This window comes from Corapipo altera, unplaced genomic scaffold (genome assembly GCF_003945725.1).
Source record: "Corapipo altera isolate COAL_440 unplaced genomic scaffold, ASM394572v1 61553, whole genome shotgun sequence".
In the NCBI taxonomy this organism is placed as follows: Eukaryota; Metazoa; Chordata; class Aves; order Passeriformes; family Pipridae; genus Corapipo; species Corapipo altera.
This window is the reverse complement of record NW_020884918.1, coordinates 3,139,285-3,157,270: the sequence shown is the minus strand read 5'-3', so window position 1 is coordinate 3,157,270 and position 17,986 is coordinate 3,139,285. Positions and strand designations below refer to the sequence as shown.

Sequence of the window (17,986 nt, the reverse complement as noted above, 5' to 3'; positions counted from 1 at the left end):
TCTTATTTCTATTTTTTTCCCCTGATTGTGAAGCAATTAAGCTATGTCACTAATGAAAAAGCAGAATTTTAGTACTATAAAGGCACAGTTAATTTAAAGATTGATCCCTAGCAATAACTGAATAAATCCTCACAGCATCATGGTCCAAAAATGTTTCTGGAGGTTTATTCAGGACCTCCAGTAAAAGCCTCCTATGTCATTCACAAATATCCCAAGGCAAGAAGCCTTAGCAAGAAGCTAAAGAACTTACTTCTGTGTCAAGTAATGACAATGATAATATTAATGGTAATGGTAATAAGAAGGAGAAGGATACACTGTGGATTTTTTTTTCGTTTGATGAAAACTTTGAACTGAAAATGCAGTAGAAGATTAATAAATATCACTTATGTCAAGAGCTGAAAACAAACAAACAAACAAAAAATCTAAGGCTTTAGAAGCTTTGTGATGTGGAAATCTAAGTGACAATATGTGTTAACTTTGTTGTTAGGTAATCAAGTCTTTAAGCAGAGGTATTAGAGGTATCACTGGTAACTGAAAGGCATTTGCTGTCTGTAGGTTGGTGATTAAGTAACACACAATTCAGAAAATTGTTATATTGAATTTCTATGAGCTAAGTGGGAATATTTATTAATTAAAAAGTAGTCCATCTCACCATGGACAAGGGTGAAATAGCCACAGTGTAAATGGACTTTATAAAAATATTGCATCGGATGTGGGTCTTTTCTTCCGGTTGCTGATAAGATCCCTTTTCAACCAATTCTCTGATATCATTCAAAAGCTTTGGAGGAATTTTAACTAATCCATTTCTGATGTAAATAGATCATCAGTAATCATTGAGGTAGGGGGAGAAACCTGGGCTTTATAGAAGTTGTATGGTGTCTGCAAATCATTAAAGTGATACAACTAAATGAAAGGCAAGTACAGGAATTTTCTGTCAAGATCTTTCAGGCACTAATGACCACAAAAAGAGAAATCCAAAATGGAGTGTCTACAGAGAAGGACTACAAAAATTACCAAGGGAACACAGAACCTATTTTATGTGGAGAGATTGAAAGAGACTGGACTTTTAAAGCAAAAGGGGCAACGTCAAGGCAGGAAAATAATATTATTACTGTATAATTACCTCTCCTTGTAGGAACAAATGATACTCAAGTTAAAGAAAAACAGTGAGAAATGCAGATAGGTGCAGATAAATTGCACATCTGTGTGGAGGTGTCCTCTGGACAGAGAGGGCTGGAAGCATTCACATGCCACTTTGAAGCATCCTCTTTGAACGTCACTGTGTTCTGGAGTATCTCCTTTGTCACGTATACTCCACATGTATTTTTCAGTACATCCTAATAGGTGTCATTTTTATAATTCCAAACTCCAGTAAGTCTCTCAAGCAGATTCATTCTGGGATATTGCTGGATAAGGTGATGTTTGTACTGGAAACAGCAACTCATGCCATACTGGCCAGATTTAGAGAATGTTCCATTTGCCAGACTTTTTTCCATCTTCAACTCTCTCACTGTAGTTTGATTTGATATTTTCAAAATTTACCTTGACTGTCTGAATCTGAGGATTTAATTTGGCTTACCCAACTAAACAGAAAAAATAACCAATACATTTTCTTCTCTTGCTGCTTTTCCCTTCCATGTATGCTGTTCCCACTCCTTTGGTTTCAAGGATCTGCAGCCAGAAGTTTGAGTTCAGGTATTCCTTCATTTTTTAATCTTGTGATTATTTACACTAGTGTGATTACACTGTGGAATATATTACTAAACCAAGGGGAGATGATTTAACAACCCTTTTCGGGGTTTGGTATGATTTACCAAGGCTAATCATTTCAGAGATGAAATGAAGAATTACTGTTTTAAATACCCATGCTCCGTTCAAGCACTCCATTGCTACTCTGCAGAGCTGTATACAAATAATATAATTTAATAACGAGTGGAAAACATCCTACTCCAACCTGTAAATTAGTAGCTGAAATGTATTCTTGAGCAGACAGCCAGCGCCTGGGCCAGTTCACACCTGGTATCACTTCAGGGCTTTTGTGAAACTCAGGCAGGCCGCAGGCTTTGTGCTGGGGTTTTGAGCAAAGCTATTTTCACTCTGCAATGAGCAAGTGCAGTCATATGTTTCAATAAGGGACTTATCTGTTAGCATGTGAAAATGTTACTGCTAATTTTACACCTTGAAAACAAATCAGAGTTTCACAGTTTGAAAGCAGAAACCAACCAGCTATAAACCGTCAGATTGACTGTGATCTCGGAATTGAATAGGTCTATTTGTTCTAACAAACAGTTAGGCCATTAAATTGCAAAGCCTTCCAGTGTTTGTCCAGGTAAATAAGGACACATCCAAATTGATTATCTGTTGTTCAGAGGTAATGATACGTAATAAACTATTCACTCTGGGTAACGTAACAGAAATGTGCTGTAGCCCACGGATGTGCCATATCTTCCTGTGTAAGAGCAGGATCTCCCCACTAGTTTAGTTTAAGGTCTCCACATCCCACCTTCCTGCCCCCAACCCTGCAGAGAAAATACATTTGCCTGATAAAACAAACATGCAAGTTTTTCTTGCTTAATGAACATATATGGTGCTGCTACTTCTGCTGATGGGGATTCCTCAGAAATCTGCTTGTGGGTACATCTGCAACTCACAGAAAAAGACTTCAGGGACATTAAGTTTGATCCTGTTCTTTTCAGTGTCATTATACTCATTTGAAAAAAGAATATCTGTCATCGCAGACACCGGATCCACTGGCTGCCCAGCAATAAATCTTGTGCTCATGTCAAAATGTCTCCAGCGGAATTTCTAGGATGAAAATTCACAGCTCAACATTAGGCAGCAATTTATGATATATGATACAAGCAGCATGAGTAGTATTCTTACAGGAAAAGGGGGGGATCTCTAAATTTTTTCGAATGGAAAGTAGTTAAATGATGCTATTCTCAGGAACTTTATTGACTTTTTAGACTGTCAAAATAAGAATTCTTCTCATGCACATATTCCTGATATCTCTAGAGTTAGATTATGGCTACATACAGATCTGGCTGGAAATCTGCTGTGTGGAGGAGAGGAAATAAGCAGCTGAGACTGAGAACCAGGAACAGAAACATTTTCCATCAGCAGGACCTTCTTTATGGGATCCTGCTCCATCACTTGTGACAAACACCAAATTGAATGTTTGTAGGGACAAACTCAGAGAGGGTAATAACCCGTGCTGAGGCAGTGTGAGAATGATAAATGTTTTATTGTCTTTATTTTTCTCACATCACTTGCCAGTTAGACTTACAAGGTGAAATTAGTAACCTTCTGTGGTGGAATTTGTCTTGCCAAATTTTAGCTGACTGAAGTATTGAGTGGGATATTGTGTGTAAGTAAAACACTTGAATTTAGACACCTGGGGATGTTTATGCCCAGGCTGGTGTTCAGGTTGTCCTCGTAGCCAGTAGGGAGCCAGTGAGGGCTGCTGGAGGCTCCTGGGGAGTTACTGGGGCAGTCCTGGAGCCTGCAGTTGGGTGAACAGCATCATCCCCTTTCTCCACGTGCTACCCTGACGGCTCTGCCCCGCACATAAAGCCTGAGCACACCAGGATGCAACTCATCATACCTGATTTTGGGCCCTTTGAGCTGCTGTTGTTCCCTCCAGCCCTGATCAGGCAGAGGAGAGGTCTCCTGAGGGCTCTTCCGTAAGGAACGTGACCAATGCTGGACATCGACGGCAAGGAACTGAATCATGGTACAGGGGCCCCATCTGACCTGCATCAATGAGCAACCTTCATAATCAGGGGGAAGACAGGTGCCTTAAGCAACATTTTCATGTAACCTGTCATAAACACCTATTTCAGAATGAGACAAAATCTAATTTCTCCTAAACAATTGTTTGAAGGGGACTGACATTCAGAGCCTTGTACTGGAAGAGAATCACATAGATTTGGTGGAGAAGAGGAGGTCACCTCTCCCTGTTCATGGTGTAACTTTGCTGATATCGGGGGAGCAACACCATGGGTACATTTAACCAATGTCCACTGAAATAGAAAGCAGGATAACTGATCGAGAAAGCAAACCAGGCTTATCTCTTGGTGATCACATAACAGATGGCAAGCAATATGGAAAGGGGAACACACAAAGAGAGATACTAATTTAAAACAGGCAGATAGATGGAGCAATACTTTCAAAAGTAATAAATGGCTCAAATTGAAGGCCAATTCTCAAATGCATATTCGGAGACATATGGGTCGGGGTCTCAATGGAAAAAAATTACCTAAATAAGGTAATGCAGGATCATGGTTTGACATTTATCTTCTGTATGTAAAAGAAAAAAAGACACAGCTACATTTTTCTTGAGCCCTTTTTTCTCTGAAGTTGCTTGCAGTGGGACTGAGACAAGGTGGGTAAAAAGACATGAAGATTTTATGTTCTTTTAAAAAGGGGAGGAATAATAAGTGGAAGAGTGTTGCTTTTTATTGCATTTCAGAAAATGCTAGTTCAACTGTAAAAGATACGGGAATCTGAATCTGAAGATCCTCCAACAACAGAAATGCAAATATATTTGTAACCACTAGATGGTACTTAAAGAACAGGGTTGAAATGAGCTGCTCTGTTGTGAGATGTGTAGTGAGGGTACCTGTGTCAGAGGCTTACCAAAGTCGAGGCTGGTTTTATTTTCTCCATATCCAGTAGGAAGGGAAAAAAAATAATTTTAAAAATACATGTAAAAAAGATAAAAAAAAAAAAAAGAAAAAAAAAAGAAAAAATGAATCTAAATCTCTTCTGTGCCTCTTTTGACTTAAAAAGAAAAATGGACATGGCAAAAGTGTTCCTGATTAGATTGGTACAAAAAGATGATGCATTCTTTCTGGATGAATCAGGAGATATGAGGTTCTGTCACTCTTTAGATATAGACCTGAAATACTAAGCTTAAATTTATAGCCTCTTGAATGAGCCACAGGACTCTGTTTACTCATAGAGTAGAATTGGGTGCAGTTCCAGCAGTTCTTCTGTGTGATCAGTTACTTTATCACCTTGATCAGTTCAGAAGATACAATAACTCTCTTTTTTAATACATCCTACTACAGTAGATTCTTTATCAACCTGCTTTGGATTTAATCACACTTCTGGGTCAGGAATCCTCTCCTCATCTGTCTCTTTCACATGCATGCAAACACATGCCTGCATAGGCATAAATGCCTGTGTGTTACTTTTTGACTTTTTGCAATTTTTACATTTTCTGGAGGAAAGGCTGGGAGAGATAGGGAGCAGCTCTAGAGAAACAACAGCTCAATTGCAGTTCTTTTTCCACTTCTAGTTTCCAGAACCAACAATCTATTTCACAAAGTAATGAGGGGAGGAATTTCCAGCCATGGGAATGATGTTGCGGTGGCTACCTGGAAATTTGAGAATGTACCTTGCCTGCAGATTTTGGACTTTCAGCATTAACTGACTTCATAGCGTTAAGTCAAACCTGTTGTTCACTTTGTGCTGGGTAACCTCTCCCATTCCATCCCAGGCACAATAGTTTAATCTGGTGCTTTGGTTTGGCTTCATTCTCCCAATTTTTTTTAGAGCAGAGAGTAGCACCGGAGAGGTCAGTGAGATTTTCCAGGAAATTGTGAATAACAAATATCTCTCTTAGGTTCCTCCCGATGAACACCCTGCTGTGCAACTGGGAGCATTTCTTCCTGACCTCTCCTGCCTATAAGCTGTCCCTGGAGGTTTGCAGATCGATACTGTTGCTTAATGTACATGGAAAGGTTAGGCTGATTCTTATTCTCTGGAAAAAAAAAAATACCACTAGGTCTTTTCTAAAAGTATCTCAAACGATTTATCTCTGAAGTATTCTGTGCCATTGAGCTCTGAAACCTCTAAATATTTGTTTGGTATCTCTGATTATCCAACTAAAAAAAAAAAAGGCAAACAGAAACAGTCCTGTAATATCTTTATACAACAGTAAATAACATTAAGGTTGGAAAGGTACATCTAAAAATGTTATGCGGTTTTAAATGATACAGAGAGTTAGTAGGGAAAGACTTTGTTACCTAGGCCTAACTTTTTTGTAGGAAAAGTGAGTCTCTGTATGTTGCTTCACATTTCTTTGCTTGTCCATGACAAGCCTCATCACAGAAAACCAACAGCTTTGGGCCTGACCTAAAGCTCCTTGAGCACAGGACAAGTTCTCCCAGAGGACAAAGTCTATTCATTAGTCACATGGCAGCCCCTGTGAGCAGGAACATTTTTCACAAAAATAAAGTCTCAGGAATGGCTGTAGCATTGATCTCATCACTCAGATTTGCTCTTGCATAATGGCTTTGTACCAGTGGGTTTGGCTTTGGTAATAAGACCTTGTGTGAAATCTCTGAATGTGAGTTTTACCCTGCAGTTCCTCAGTTTGACCAGCTCCTGGCCAGGAGTTACTTATTTTCTAGGATGAAGGTTGTTCAAAAGTAAACTTCTGGGAAGTTTTTATTTTGTTCCCTCCTGTTTTATAAAAATGCACCCCAGCATCTTTAGAAGTCACACACTGCTAGTGTCTGTTGGCCAGGTGTGTCCTATAACATCAAGGGGGTCAAGGAGCAGAACTTGACATAAGCATGCCTGAGAACTCTTTGCCCTTCACTTGGTAACATCTGTTTTATTAGTTGCAACTTTACTCCCAGTCCCTGAAATTCCTTTCAAATATTTGTTCCAGAGCTGCACTGCTCCTAGCTCAGCCATGGAATTATTTACCGTTTCTTTTTCTGAGATAAAATCCTATCTGTTCCTGTCTGCCTGCTGCTCCATCTGTCTGCCTGATCTGCTGCTTCATAATCTGGAAGGGAATACCTTTTGGGTTGTTTCATATATATCTTGTAACCACTACAGAGCTTTACTTGAAGGGGCCAAACTCATCTGTGATGGTGAAACTTCACTGACTGCAGGTAGTTTTAAGGAACGAATCAGATCTTCCCTTGGGACCACTGCAGATACAAAATGTGTACCTGTGTGTATGAACAGTCCGAGGTGGGGAAAGGAATCAAAGGTAGGGTTTTGCAGAGACTCTTCCAGGACAGTAGTAAATCATACTCTCACTGCTGCACTGCACAGAATGCGCTAAAGGAGAGCAAGAAAAATGAAGGGATATGCAATTCTGCCCACTTCAGCAGTTAGGCTTTTGTTAGAACACTCTTAAGCAATTACAAAGCTACCAGGACTGTGTTTAATTAGATATATAAGTATTCATACAAAAATAAAACACAAGCAACACTTACATCATGCCTACAAGGTGTTATTGTTCCATTTATTTTTTACAGATGGACATTTTGTCGGGACGAAACTTGCCAAGTGTTGGGAGAGAGAGAGAGAATGAGAGAGAGAAGGAGGTAGAGGGATGTGGTGAAAAGAAATATGGATGCTACAGGAAAAATGACAGCGTTTGTATTTCAGAGAAGCAAGCAAAATAGAGTGCACATGTGACAAGGAAGTGTGACTCGAGTTCCCTACTTCAGGCTTCACTGAAATTGCCCGGTACTTACAGGAAAACAGATGACAGAGTAATTAGGGATGGTGCACATAATTTATCATCCATGGTCTTGAACTTCCTATAGCTGATTGGAATGACCAGATGATTTTTACTAGTAGACAAGCAGAGGGGGAAAAGGGAGGAACATAGCTAAGTAAAAATAATAATTCTTTATTTGCCTAGAATCATAGAATGATTTGGGTTGGAAGGGACGTCAAAGATCATCTAGTTCCAATTCCCTACCATAAGCAGGGATGCCACCGTGTAGATCAGTTTTCTGATTCAATGAATCCTGAATCTTTAAACCCCAAAAGATGAAAAAACATTCCTGCAGATGTTCAGGTGAAGGGAGACACAGCCAACCAACACCTGTGACTCTACTACTCTTTCTGGGACAGGATTTGCACACCCAGGAAAGTATGGGACTGCTTTTGCTCCCAGTGGAAGAAGAGTCCAGCTGTCTACAATGTCATGAGCACACTAAGTCTTGGCCTACAGGTCAGGCGGGTTCCTGAAGGGCTGTGTCCCCATAAGGTTGTACAGGCTGATGAATCCTGCCTAGTGGAAAAGCTGGCACAAGGTTTGATCCTGGGCTTTCTTTGGCATTAGTGAGACTAGTGAAAAACTTGCATATAGCCAATATGTTAGACTGTCATTAGCATGAGGCAGGATATTCAGGGACAAAGTGGTGCAGTATATAGTTTATATCCTCTTGGTTAACTTGTGTCAGAAACACGGGTGCATTCACATAGAGTGATATTTTCTGAAATGTTACTGTGCTGCATGAGGCAGCCAAGACGTGTCCTTCTCAGCTACTGGTAATGCAAAGTATTTTGAGTTCACTAGGCAAAACAATTTTTAATGGCACTCAAATCCATCAAGTACTGTCTGGAAATCATATCCACCTAACTGTGCCATTGTTGTGGGAGTTTTCTTTTGCCCTGGGAGGGGCACCAGTTCTGTTACTGCAACTCACTATTTGCAGCCTCAAGAGATGCACTTGCAGGTACCATGAGTCTGTGATGACTCTCAGGCACAGAACTTAATACTTAGGCTCAGTAAGGGAGGGATTTTGGTCTAAATGCTGGAGGCCTGGCCTGAGTGCCATTGCAAAGGAAGATGATTACCCCAAACTGATATGGTCTGTATGCGAGGCTTTCCCATAATTTTACATGTGCTTAATTTCCCCCCATTATTATTACACTGTAAGAGTGTAAACCTACAAAGGAAGGGGATATTTTGACAGCAGGGGAAAATGTCCACACTGTGACCTGGGCACGAGGCTTTCTTAGTCTTTAGAAGGGAGAAATAAGAGAGCTTAAGATGAAGTAACAGTTGGATTTTTCTTTCACTCCCTAAATCTGTGACTATAGTTTTCAGAGAGGCTAAAGGAATTAAGTATGCATTTATTTTTCAAGTGAAGAGTCCAAATCTCAGACCTAAACCTAGAAGGTAAATGTTTCACTTGCTGTATTTTAGCCTCGGAACCGATCACATGTTGAGTTTATACAAATCCCTTTATTACCTGGACAATGCCATGGTATTCATTATCCTAGTAACAGACTGTTATGTTAATTTACAAAGAGAAAAAATTGGGGACATCCATAAGCTCCTACACAGAAGGACTGATGAGGAAACAACTTGATGCTGGGTGTGCTTTCTGTGTTTTCCTTAGACTGTCTCAGGTGGTGGCTGCAGAATGAAAATGCTCCACTGATAAACACTTGTGAATGGTGGGGGAAAGACGCTATCATTTCAGGTGCAAATCTGATAGCTTCCCAAGCGGATTGAGGGAGAGGATTAGTTACCTTCTCCACGCTCCTCTCATACCTCCATGCACCCCCCAACTTCAGGATCTATATCCGAACCCTCCATCTGAACCAAAAGGCTTTATCTGTCCCTTAGTGAAACATCTTTTATTTGCCAACTTGTTTTTCCCACAGACTCCCGCTCCCTTTTGTGTTTGCGCTAATGTTCTGAATGTCTACACCGCGTAGCCGATGATTATTTGTGAGACAGAGTGAGTTAATGCAGATTTGCAAGCTGTTCCCATTTGTTAAATGTCAGAAAAACACATGCAAGTCACTGGCTTTAGCACTTAGCTGCCAGCTGGCTCTTCTGAAAGGAGGGGACAAATGACAGTCTATCAAACAGCATGCTTTCAAAGAAAGAGGAGACCTGTTCCAGAACTGCAGCTTCAGAGGCTCTTTTAACAACATAAGCAAAACTGGGAGCCAACCTCATTTTTTCCCCCTGGCTGTAATGAACACATAACTTAGCGACAGCATTCCCCCACCCCCAGTAAAAATGTACTGGAATTACAAAGCTTATGAGGAAAACAAGTGTCTTTTTTTTTTTTTCCCTTCTCCCTCCTTTTTCCTTAAATTTTATTTGTTTTTATTTATTTATTTATTTTTGGCTCAAAAGTAAGACTAAAAATGTCAAAAGGGAAAGGAGCGGGGTTCTGAGATCAGTCGCAAATCTCAGAAGATTGCAGGAAACTGTGCCAAATTGAAGTGTTTATCCATGGGTAAGTGCCCAGTGTAGATTAACATATTTTAATTATGGTCTCCGGGTTTGCTGTGCTCCCCAAAGAATACATGGTTTAGGCCTCACTGGTGAGCCAAAGTTGTTGGGGAGGAGGGGGAGGGGATTATTTTTGGTTGTGCATGCTGATGGGGAACGCTGCCCTCGCTGTGCCCAGAGTGCCGGGACGTGCCGTTCTCCTGGAGCAGCTGCCGCAGGAGCAGTGGCGGCAGTGCCGGTGTCCCTGTGCCACCCGACATGCTCCGACCCTGACCTGGAGGCTGCCAGCGCAGGGGCTGGGGCACAGCTCTGCTTCCCGGGGTGATGTCCACCGGGACCCCTGACATCACCCGCTCATTAGGATGTCTCTGAACAGCTGTCATGTGGTGCTGACTTTTTGTCACAGCTGACAGCGGTGAGATTAAAGCAGGTAGCCCGAGGCTGGAAAACTCTGTGTTTTGTTACGAAGCCCTGAGTCATCTAGTCCCCTGTTATAAATATTAGGTGTCAGATTTGGATTCACAGAGTCACTCGTAGCCTTGGGTAGATCCCATTACACAAATGGTCCAATTTATTACAGCAGGACTATTTGTGTACAAGATTGCCATCATTGTCAAGATGTCAAAATCTGGCCTCACATGTTTAATGCTTCATAATTAACAAGCTGCACCATGCTAGTGAACATCTTCCAATTACAGAATAAGATTTTGAAATAAGTGGTCAGTTCACAGAGTTTTCTCTGGTTAAAACTCACTGCCAGCTAGGAGAGGGCTTCGGGAAGAAAGAGTGTGGTTCAATGCAAGGTCCATCTTTTCTTCCCTGTTCTTATTTTAAGCTGAACATCCAATTTCCTTCTGATAGGTGAAAGAGGAAGGCAGAACTATGAAGGAGGTAATTCATGCTGCATAGCTTGCAGAAGGGGATCCGTTCTGCTTATCTCTATCACTGGAAGGAGCCCGAGTTCAGTGCTACCTGATGGAATGGGAAAAACTAGGTGAGATGAAACCTTTTCCAATTGCAAACAGTGACAGCAAAGCTCATTGCTCTGTTCCTCATAAATTTATCTCAGGATCACTCCCAAAGAAGAAATGTGGTGCCAAATATACATTTAAATTGTCATCTGAATCATACCTCCTTTCAGCTGTTTAATCTATGGGAGTCATAAACTCTCTGAGTGTCTATGCTTTTACTCTGAAAACATACCCTGGGCACCCCCAAATTTGAACAGTGGTTTGACTAACTCTAGCCTAAATCCCAGTGAGATCCATGAATTAGGCAAAGTTAAGCCTCTGAATCTGATAGGTATAATTTGAACCACCCCTCATGTCCTCAAGTTCAGCACAAGGCCTTACTTTACTCAAGGCCCCTTTCATAGATAAAAAAGGTCTAGCTATTTTAACGAAAAAGTGAGATATCCCAGGTTCCAGGCTGTCCTCATTCAGATGAATATGAAATAAGAGACTTCAATTGCTCTAAACTTCTCATTATAGTCTCAAACTCCAGACTTTGAGACTATCTGGGGAAAAGGGCTATAAAAGTTATTGTTCTGCAGCTGGAGGAATCTAACCCCATTTTGAATTTTGAATGCCCAGGGTCTTCAGAGCTATGTCCACAGAGATATTCAGAGATATTTAGGCACCCAACTGCTCTTAGTCTCAGTGCCTTCATCAATAGAGATCACAGTCAGCTTGGATTTAAAGCGTAACAGAAAATGAAAGGACCAAGCAATATCAGCCTGTGGAGAGAGTGAGAAGACAGTTGTTAATCTGAAAATTTCCTCCACATTAGATTCTTATTATCTTTCCTTTTGCACCATAAACTGTTCCCTGCAATTGTGCTTGGGATCATTCAACTGAAAAGAAAAGCTCCCCTGTCCATCTGCCTGGCAGGACTATCCAAAGGTACCTCCTTTTCTCCTTCCTTGGATCTGGCTGGCAAAGCTTATCAAACAGAACGTTACGATGCAGTAGTCTCTCCAAACCTACAAAATCTGACTCTGAGATAACTGAATTTGTTTCAGGTTAGCATATGGCACTGCTGCATTTTTAAGTGGCTTGAGAATATTGTTAGGGAAAGACCAAATTCAGCAGCCTGGTGGAGGTTACCTCAGATCCACATCAGAGATCCAATGAGTACAGAGACAGAACATGTATTCCCAGCAGGCACACAAACACATATATACACCATAAGTATTTATATAGAGGTGGATCCAGATCCATACACCTCACACACACACAGAGCATTCGCACAAACACCGTCAGCACCAACAACCCATCACATCCCCCCTTCTCGGCACAAAATATGCACATATGGATAAAATATGGATCCACCAGTAGCTGGGCTCAGACACTCAATCTGACCAGTAGCTGCCTGTGAATCCCAATCTCCCCCATGTTGCTGGCACCTGGACATAGGAGGTCCTGAGCCTGCAGCCCCCTTCCAGGGTGGTACAAGCACCTTGCACACAACATCACAGACCCACACACACGGAGGATCCAGATAAGAGCACTGGCCAGTCCTATTTACACACAGCTGTCTGTTTTGTCCCTTTTCCCTCCAGTTTACCAACATTTGACTCTCTCAGTCCTCTCTTTCCCATCTTTTTTTGTTCTTGACTTCCCCTAAACATCCCATAGTAAGTCTCATTCTATCCCAAAACACTCTTCCAAAAGTGTCACTGGCTAGTAACTCCTCTCTGTCCCTGAGGGGCTCCAGGGAGCAGCTCTTGTGACTCACCACGGTGCGGTGATGCTCCTTATGGACAGCCCTGAAATGAGGCATGACAGAAGTGCATTTCTTCCCTGAAGTTATTTGGGTTCTCCCCCTCCCCATTATTATGCCCTGGGCTCCTCCTTTTATCTCACAACCTGACAAATACCTGCTTTATGTGAGATATTTTTGTTGCCCGAGTAGATCCTTCTCTGTCTCTGAGGCATATAAACTCTGTCATACTTGTTACACGAAGAGCATTGGAGTGAGTAAGCCCTTTCCTTTCATTTCCTTGAAGAATGTCAGGCTCAGACTTAAGCAGTAATTGCTGGTAACAGCAGCATGTGGTTCATGTAGGCAGATGGTGAGACAAGACCAGTCTGGTAAGTTGAGTGGGGTGTAAGCAGTGTCACCATGTGAAGGTCCCCACTTGGCAAAAAAGGTTATTAGTACTAGATTTTTCTTGGGACGTCACTGTCTTTGAGTAACACTAAAAAAATACTTCAACGGTTAAGGGTGTCAGACATGCACAGACATCTCATTTTTAAGAGCACACAAGACTCAGATTTTCAAGGATACTTAGATTAAAGATCAGCAGACACAAAGGAAGGTTTTCAAAAGTGTTTATATGTTTCATTCCCATTAACTTCAGCAGAAGACAAGCATCTTCAGTTATCACTTATTAGCATCTTTTAGTATCTAGATGTCTTAAAAAACTTGTCTGAGAACTGCTATATAGAAAGTCTCTCATTTTAAAAATGAGCACTAAAAAGTATTTCTGGTGGAGCATTTAGGAGTTACACTGTTGGTATCATAAAGCAATTCTTTTCCTACCAGAGTTCTCTCTCAGGCACATGGTGTGATTCTTGGGGTTGCGCTGTTCATGGTCAGAAGTTGGACTCAGTGATCCTTGCAGGTCCCTTCCAACACAGGATATGCTATAAGTGCTTTTTCTATGGAACAGTTATCACAAAATCACAGAATGGGTGAGGTTGGAAGGGGCTGCAGTGGGTCATCTGGTCCACCCTCCCTGCTCAAGCAGGGTAATCCCAGAGCACATGGCACAGGATGGTGTCCAGATAGTTCTGGAATACCTCCAATGAGGGGGACTCCACACCCTCTCATTGCTTCTTGTCCTGTTGTTGGGCACCACCAAGCAGAGCCTGGATCCATCTTCTGACACCTCCCTGCAGATACTTATAGACATTGATGAGACTCCCTCTCAGTCATCTCTGATAAACTGGATTTTTAGACATGATGAGAGACACGATAAATATGGCAGAAGACTTGAGAAGAGACAAAATCAAAAACAATGTCTAACTTTCGATTCATCTTGAATCCTGTTTTATCAGCATGGCAAGATATGCTTTAAGACTGGATGGTGGTAAAGTACAGTTTACGGATGGAAACACTATTTTCTCATTTTACTGCTTCCTGTGTTGGTTGAGGAAGACTATCCTGGGCATTTGTGTTCAACACACCCTGGAGTGCTGTACATTGAACCGGCTCTGAATGAGGAGGCTGCAGGACCTTAGTTTACCAGCACCAGGCTGGGATGACCAGTCTGCTCCCACAGCCAGAATGAGCCTCTCCTCGGGTGGTGATGCTGCAGTGCAGACACTCAGCTATTTTGGAGCCAATTTAAATCTCTATCTCACAGTGATGTTTTATGCAGAGCAGGCTTATGCTTAGGGCCTGATACAGAGCCCACAGAAATGGATAGGATGCTTTTGACTGTGCTTCAGCGAACTCCATCTAAATCATTAAATTCTCCCCACCTCACTTCCCTTCCTTGAAACAAGGATAACCACCTTTTTCTTAACACAGTACCCGTCTTGCTCAACACAACAGATCTCTAATCATACAGGGAGGAAGAGAAGAGAGGGGAAGGAAGGGCAGATGGTATCATCCTAATGCAAATAATAAATAATCAGATTAATCCCTGCATCATGACAAGAGTTTCATTAGGTGCAGAACTAGGGAAAAACACTACTGTGTTCCCTGGGAGCAAGTCAGAGGGGGACGTGATGAAAAGTGCTCCCAAGCTTGTTTTCTTTTCTTATTTTCTTTTATCTTTTTTTTTTTAATTATTCTCATTTGCTTTTTACTGGGGATAGAGCAATACAGAAGGGCAAAAACATAAAGTTATGGTGTTGGAAATCAAATTCTGTGTTTAAGAGATTTTTGTCAGCATCTCATAAGCAGGGTGACCAAATGCTCACATTGTAGGGGTCTTGTTTTCGTGATCTGCATCCATATGTCACACACTTAATCAGAGAGGCACAACTGTGGACTAAAGCAGACAGACCTGAAATGTCAGTGCTCAGGTAGGAGGAAAGTCCTCTTTTCCCTGACTTCTTTAGCTGAAATGTTGAGCGTTTTGCACTGCTATTGCTGCTTCGTGGTTGGACTGTTTCTATTTCCGCAGTGTCCTCATGCCTGTCATTGCCTGGACCTGGTTCAATAAACACATTAGCCACATCTGAGAGTACAAATATTTCTTCAGAGGCTTAAATGTCTATTTGAACATGTGATTGCAGTAACTGCACGTGCAGTCAGAGCCAGCCCTGTACGCAGTATCAGTACTGACATGTCCAAGTTTAGGAGGATCCCACGTAAGAGGAGGAACTATACCAGTGTCAAATGGCAGGGAATACAGGCTGGCTGCATCAATGGGTCTGCCTGAGGCAGTCCTGTAAGTCACATCAGAGGTCAGAAGGGATTGCCAGTCACTTGAAAACCCTCCATGTGGAGTATGCTCATCGTACCCACCCTGTGGCTGTGCTTCTCCCGAGCTTGGCTGTCCAGCTGCTTGCTCCGGACCACAGGCTGGAGGTGTCACCTCCTACTTTGTTAATGTAGCACTGGCACTGGGATGCCATGCAGTAAAAGGCCCGTGGTGGCAATTGTTGCCATACTGCAATCCAAAAAGTCAGTGTGGAGAAGATTTACCATCAGCAAACACACTACGAGAAGGAACTCATCTGTGCTCATCTTCCCAACAACACTCTCTTCTTTTGCACTTCTGAAATAGAGAGTTTCTTCTGGTGCAACTGCTGCTAGTCAACACACACTTTCACAAACAACATGAACTGAGCAAAGTGAGTGTTTAATATCTGCAGAATGATTTATAATGTGCTTTACAGAAAAGTTTTCAGCAAGTCTGAATTCTCTATTAAAAGCTGCTTGCTTCATTACAGAGTTACCAAAATAGGCAAAGAAAATATTCCTTGCTTATCCCAAGACTCCTTAACTCCTGACAATTTTAATAAATCAAGGAACATTTATAAGTACTAAATGTTAAATGTGTATTCACAGTTAATTTTTAATCAACTAACAACGGTGATGTGTTAATTGAATGCCATTAAGAAACCATAACTTGATGCATTAGCTATTTTCCTATGCAGAGGAACTTTTCCCAAGGCTTCCAGTTGTTGCCCAGGCTGCTTTTGTAAAAAGAAAAAGTATTTTAAATGTGTTTAGACCTGGACTGTTCAAACCCTAAAACTGAGCCAAGTTCACAGGGTTCACTGAGGTTTGTAGTTCTATGAATGTGAGCTGAATTTAAAACAAACCTGGGCTAAGTTTCAAGTTATCTTGTGCCTTAAGGTGTGACTTACAACCTACAAAGTGATCATGTAGGCTCGACATGTAGACTCCTGGCTTCAATATGAATTGCTTAATTTTTGGGATGTCAACCAAAAGATCAAACTCAGAAGGGTGACATTCACCCGTCTCTGAGACTTGTGAAAGAAACTTACTATTTTTTCATCCGCCTTATCAGGTGGCTCTTTGCTGGTGTGAAGTCAATGCAGCTGTGGCACTTTTATTCCAAATGAGAATTTGCACTAATGCCTTGATCACACATCTCCTAGCTACAGTGCAAATAGCTGAAGAAGATGCTGCTCTTTGTTCTGCCCCATGTATTCCCTTCTGCTCTTGCTGGCCACTTCACTCTTTTTTTTTTTTTTTTTGATGAAAGCAAACTGGGTTTGCTTAACCTGTTTAATTAGGAGTTCTTTACTAACCTGGTTGAATCTCAGTGAAGACAGGCATTCTTCACAGAAACAGCTGAGAGAGCAAGTCTTGTGGGACAACAACTTCTGGCAGAGCAAATGGGAATGGACTGAGGCTACTCCTTTGGTACAGATAGAAAAGAAGGTGGTGAAGCCCCCAGAGTCCCTTCTGTACATAGTCTTTGGATGGATGTTTTACATATTTCACTGGGCTCTGAAGTAAGTCTGATCAGAAATGCAAGGAGGAAAGGGGGAGGAGAAGTGTGAGACAAAAACAGCTAAGTTATAAATATCTCTATTTTTAGATACTCAGATGAAATTTGCTATGGGGTTTTTTAGTGATGGTAATCAGGAGAAGAATGAAGGGCATCAGTAAAGATGATTGAAACCTATCCAACAAAAATAATCTACTGCAGTTGGCTCATTTTCTTTCTGATGTTGTGCTCAATGAAATGAATTTAAACTGTTTATTTTACAATTAACATGCAATGTGCATTTCTGAAGTAATTTATGAGAAACAATTTTCTTTTTATGTGGGACTGCAGCAGACAGAGAACAGAGCTTCAGTTCACAACAGCAAGGTGAAACTCCAGGGAGGTGCTTTCTCATATATGAATTTTGCCACTCTCCATATAAGTTGTGTGCCCTTTCATGTGTCTTTACCACAATAACCTCAGGGTACCAGGAGGGGAAGCTGGAGGAGGAGGAGGAGGAATGGCTCATGGGCACCTAGTACTTGTAGTGTTGCAGAGAGCATCATCTGGTCCATGAAAGTCAGAGTACAATCAAGGCAGACATTTGCTATTGGGTTAGAAACAGGTTGAAGCCAAAATGTGGGAAACTCTGTCTCATGAGAGGCCAGAGCCACACATTGCTGAGTTCCTGAGACATTTGTGTGCTGTATATCCAGGTCTCTTCTGTGGAGGTGCAGCTGCCACATGCAATGTGTATGACTGGAGGAGGCAGAGGTAGCACTGTCCTTTCTCATAGTCCCACCTGTAAAACCCTTTATACATGCTGCATTAATAACTGTTATCCATCCCCATTCTCCAAAGTGCTGTCAGCAGCATGGATGAGCTGATGATCTGGGCATTATCCTGAGATTTCAGAGTGTAAGGTTTGGTTCCTTGCTCTGTTATATATTTCCTCTGTGACCATGTGCAGGTTGCCTCCGAAGGGAAATATACTGGGTTGTAAAAGGATCTTGAATCTTGAAGATAAAGTCTTAACAAGACTCAGTGGC

At 41.6% G+C, this 17,986-nt stretch overlaps 1 long non-coding RNA gene across 1 annotated transcript in view; it reads left to right on the top strand.

The window, feature by feature from the left end:
• Positions 1-202: 202 nt before the first annotated feature.
• Positions 203-17,986, top strand: part of LOC113953166 — a 32,589-nt gene continuing 14,805 nt past the window's right edge. The window contains exons 1-3 of the long non-coding RNA XR_003529763.1: positions 203-261; positions 1,669-1,695; positions 10,880-11,012. This is a non-coding gene — a long non-coding RNA (uncharacterized LOC113953166). The remainder of the gene's footprint in view (positions 262-1,668; positions 1,696-10,879; positions 11,013-17,986) is intronic.